The sequence below is a fragment of the Dermacentor albipictus genome, chromosome 6, assembly GCF_038994185.2.
Source record: "Dermacentor albipictus isolate Rhodes 1998 colony chromosome 6, USDA_Dalb.pri_finalv2, whole genome shotgun sequence".
Taxonomy (NCBI): domain Eukaryota; kingdom Metazoa; phylum Arthropoda; class Arachnida; order Ixodida; family Ixodidae; genus Dermacentor; species Dermacentor albipictus.
The window spans coordinates 72,455,011-72,460,217 of record NC_091826.1 but is presented as its reverse complement, the minus strand read 5'-3'; the positions used below and the strand labels follow the sequence as shown (position 1 = coordinate 72,460,217).

General features: G+C 43.2%; 1 long non-coding RNA gene across 1 annotated transcript; it reads left to right on the top strand.

The window, feature by feature from the left end:
* The first annotated feature begins 308 nt into the window (after positions 1–308).
* Positions 309–1,103, top strand: LOC139046908 (uncharacterized). The gene is made up of 3 exons (XR_011506980.1): positions 309–435; positions 536–597; positions 1,016–1,103. It is a non-coding gene; the product is annotated as an uncharacterized lncRNA (long non-coding RNA).
* The last annotated feature ends 4,104 nt before the right edge of the window (positions 1,104–5,207 follow it).

The window sequence follows — 5,207 nt, the reverse complement described above, 5'->3', positions numbered from 1 at the left end:
GCCCGCACGACGCATACGCGCAGTTCTTTCACTGCCTGCCCTCACACGCCTGCACCCTACTGTAGGAAATGCCGGCGTGTCTGGCCGTCTGGGGACAAGCGAATACAACGCGCGCTTAGAAACCTCCTCCGTAGTGCCTAGACAGATTCATATATGCAAGAAGCAAAACCCCCCAGATTTTCTCTCTCGCTCTGCTCTTACTCGCGCCTGCGCACAAACGACTGGCGATCCCTCAAATGAACGTCGCGTCTAAAACACCCACATTCATTCATTCATTCAATCCTGATAAGGTGGCGCAGTAACGACAACTTCCGGCGTCACTGAGCTTCACAATGCGTGACGTCAAAGCTTCTCAGTTTTTCCGTCTTCCATGCTTTCACCACTTGACTTGACGTAGGACTGTATCTTCGACGTCTGCCGAGCAGCTGCAGCTTGGTGAGTGTGCTTTTAGTTTGATGGTTTGTGTCGCGATAGTTGAACTTACCTAAAGAACCTTGCCTCTAGTGAAGTTAACAGGAATACTTTTCATTTGCAGTACAGCAGACGCGCTTGTCGAACTGGGCATTGGTGTAGCGTGCCTCGAGGGCATCGTTGCCGGTGAGGGAGGCGTTATCTGACTGTCAGGCTCTGGTATTGATTGGTCGCGGGGTGTGGCGCAAGTATTTTGTGTTCCGCATTTTCTTCTATTTCTTTAAAGTTGTGGTAAACTGCGCTTGCACGTGAACTCGCTTCCGTTTATTCATTTTATGTACAACTTTGCGTAGCTCGAATAATTCTTCCATCATTTCTTTTATTTGTCGTTCATGTCACGCGGGGGAACATAATGAGAACTTGCCAGTTTCAGGCACGTGCGCTTTTGTGATATGCTCATCATTTCGATAGGGAGAGATGTTGCACCTACAAGTATACCTTGCACTTCTGCTTCCTGCTGTAGCAATATTGTGGCTTATGTTGAAATTGACGTGCTCATATTTTTCGCACTTGCCGAACTGAAGTTTGAAATGTCGTTGTTTAGATTTCAACATGCATTATCAAGCTGGAGTAATGGTGGAAAGCAGGATAAAGCACCCAAGCTAATAAAGATTTCTCCATGAAGGGTACTTGCAATTTCGTTCATCTTGTCATAAATGCCAACTTCAATGTATCAGTGATAAGTACACTAGGTCCCTTACTGTACAAACCAAGAGTTTAGCGTAACAACGTTTATCAACGAAGAAGTCAGTGTATCCTTCACAGCATCAGCTGTTTGTTTTTTATCAGAGAAGCGTGTAGCCCTTTATGCGCACTGTTCTTTGGTCGGGTTTGCTGCGCAAGAGGTGAAATGTCACTATAGTGAGCCTATTTCGCAATTTTAAGATCTTTCACTTCAAGTTTTTTTTTCAATTAGTTTACTTCGTTTCTGTACATTCCTTCGGATCAAGCCAATTCGTGGCCTAAGATCAACAGCGAAACCAACGGGTTATAAAAATGTGTGAAAGCTTGAGCATTGAATCCTAAATCCTGAGTGGACTATTCTGATATATTTTTTCCTACCTCAAGCATCTTGCTTAAAGTTTCATAATAAATGTGATTGTAGTGTAGTGAGAGCAGCACTCGGCAATAATTTTTATTCCCGAGAACTTATACCGTGCGTTCATTTTCTGCAACACAGCTCAAGAACCCCCCATTTCTTCAGCGTAGACTCCAGCAATATAGAAATTGTAGCCTCAAATTCCTCTTTTCTTATATCAACAGTGCTGGAAAACTCGTTTTGTGCGACGAACTGGCTCCTTCCTACGTTCTGACTTATTTAACATAGTAGTTTAAGTCAGAAGCATTTCTGCTGGTGCAAACGTCACTCGTCAGTATTTCAAAACAGGCTGCCTCTTTTTTTCATTGCATAAGCATGTAGGGCGTACGTACAAAGAACTAGGCGTCATACTTTCCTCTTGGGTATAACGTAAGACCTCAGTAATTTAAAATTATTGCCAAGAAAGAGCAATGAGCTAAGACAGTTCAATACTACGTGATGTGGATTGGTCTGGCTTATTGGCAGACAAATCACACATTATTTCAAATGCGTGCTCGGGCATAGTCTCCTAATCTGTGGTACTCGTATATATTGGCGCACTGTAGGCTAGCATCGATGAATTGCACTTTTTGGTTAATTTACAGCCACACTCTTGGCCGGTAGTTGGTCTGGAGTTTTCACAGCATCGACCTCCCGACAACTGAAAAACCTTCAGTGATTAAAACGAAAAGTGGCTTCATTCTTTGTATCACGCATAAACATGGATCACAGCATTCGTTTCAATAAAAAACAAGTTCTAAACAAGCATACAAACCACATAATTGATGATAAGGTGCTCCTGATAACAATGCGGAACACTTTTAGCTCCCCGCATCCGTTTCCCTCTAAAGATTACTGTTGCGGAAGCTGTCACGGCGACGACAGCCTGCAACGTCGGGAGTGACGTCACTAGCTTTTTATATTTAGATGAATCAGCCTAACAAGTTTCATTGATGCGGCAGTATCGCCTTAGGTAGGCAATGCATATCTAAGACTTCCGAGGAGCAGCATGTATACAAGGAGCAGTGGAGGGAAACGAAACAATACTGGTACTATCGGCAGCGCGCCGCCCCTGGTCGTATTGCCGTGTAGTTTCAGCGCAGGGGAAGTTCGCACGCCCACATTCTCCTGTGGTTGAATAATGTACCGAAGGAGGAATGGACCAATAAAGCATTGCGTACCCACTTATGCACTTGTAGTGGCGGTTTTCGACTGCTTTGCTGGACATCCGCTTTCGCAGAGCCAAGATGGCGAGTCGATATTTTTTCATTCGATTTGCCCCGGGAATTGGCTTAGACTGATTCTCGCCTTCTGTCTTGAGATACAGGGACTTCCATGTACTTCAAATAAGAGCTAATGTACTTTCATATTCTCATCAGCTGTTTTGTTAGTTTTATTCTTTCCCATTTTCTTGCTTGAGATGTAATGTAAACAAGTACACTAAAATCTGCAAGGTGTCTAGCAAAGCAACAACACTCTGCAGCAAAAGTAATAAAGGTCACTTTTCTAGTGAACAGGATAACCTAATAATTACAAATAAAAGAGTGAAGCAGGCTAGTTTTAACGAAAACCGCAGTTCGACGTTTTACAGAAATACTTCTGGAAGTGTTGTAAATATGGCGGCATGTCCTAGTGGTGCAGTGCAATGAAATTACGGAAACGAGTATTTATTGACGGACAACTGTTGTAAATATGACTGCGCGTTCTTGCGGTGTCATTGATTGAACTTACAGACGTCTGCATATTTTACGGGAAATTTATGTAAATATGAGGGCTTGTTTACTCTGTGCCGTGGAATTAAATTATGGACGCCTATAAATTTACGGGAAATAGTTGGCAACTGTAGCTCGAAAATGTCGAATAAAAACAACGGTGCATTTTTTACACTGTGTCTATGGCATTCTACTGCTTTTTGGTTACTGGCTTTATTATCAGCCATGAGGCTGCATTCTTATCGGGTCGAGATGCAAAAGTGCATTTCAGGAGAGGGAAGAGAGAACTCACGGTGTATAATTGTGTGAGTATAAGCAAGGTATTAATCTCAAGCGTTTGCAGCGCCGGCTGAATGATATTGGTGTCTCTCGGTGGTGGTACTTTTAGCAACTTTGATAAATCTTTCAGACCATAGATCGCTACATATTCCAGACATTTAACTGTACTGTGGTATCATGACTTACTGGTATGGTGGTATGGTATGGTATGGTATGGTGTCGTTGGGAGTAAAAATTTCGCTGTGAGCTATACTATACCTCACACGGAGGAATCTATCGCCTATGTGTATTTTGTCTATAAGATCCATATAAACAACTACCACAGCCAACGCTGCGTTCTCTCCATACGACGTTCACAAGTTTCCCCTGCCTAACGCGGTGCTGCCAATCAGCAATACTGACATCTAAATAATCAGACAGGTTGCAGGGCAGTGTATTCGGTGAGTAAGCCAGAAATGCGAGTTATACGCAATGTTCAATACCCGCCTATATCACAGCACGAGTTGATAACTTTTTTAAATGAAGTTGTCGTAAAATGGTTCTAGAAGAGAGGAGCACTCACTGCACAAAGAAGGCTTTTTTGTCTTACCTGTGGCGATTTCAGCAAAAGAAAAAACAGGTGGCTTCCTGGTTGAACCGTAATATATCCTGACTTTGCCTCGACATCAGCGTATTTCTTGAAAAATTCGACTTCTTTTGGAGTACCGTTTGTGACGAGGTCCGCTATACTAATGTTTTGCGTTGCACTGCAAAAAAATGCCACCAAATAAGATTGCGTTTATTTCTGCTTTCGCACGATCCATGCATTCGTTTAAACATCTCTATAGTGTTTCCCATAATCATGACGTAAGCACTATTATTAGCATCAGCACAAGTCATCCACGTTGCGACTGACGTTACTGTTCCTGACGTGGGCACAAGTAGAGCGCACGTCAGAACAGCCTGTCGCTATAGAGCTGTTCTTTAGGCCTTGATTGCTGATTGCCTCCCCATCCTAAACCTCAGCTTGATTTTTTCCCCACATATTCGGCTCTTATTGATTGCTCCACTGACAACCTACGCCTTGAGCCGCCTACTGATTCGAAATCTCGTGTTGCAAACCTCAGCCGCTTATGCCCCACCGGCTTCGCTCGCCGGTCGCCCAAATCACCATTATGTATCGAACTATCGTCTTCTAGCTGCACCCGCTTCTAATTATGATTACCTCATCACTTCACCGCCGAAAATTCCACTGAAGTATGAGGTTGCCATACGTCACACCATAGAGTTTCATATAGTTGCCAGAGAAAACTGTGATGCTATAGTGTCCACGGGAGCTGCAAGCAGGACTGTTCAGCTAGCATGGGAATGATGGGTATGGTACGTGGATTTGCCTGAACTTCCTCCTTCTGGCTATAAATGGCTTCATGACTTGGCAAAGTGATCATTTTTAAGAAAGTACCACGTTGTATATAATTAAATAGATGTTATTAAAATTTTCCGACGGCAAATTGGACCAAAGCACCTCTAGCACAGAACCACGATAGTGACACCATTACGCCGCGGATGCATGCACAAGCGGAACCACTGTAATTAGCAGCTATTATGCGGGCTTGCAAAGTCTTATTACTTTTTACATTAAAAAATATAAATTGGTTTGCAATTTAGCCCAATTTCGACCCAGATAA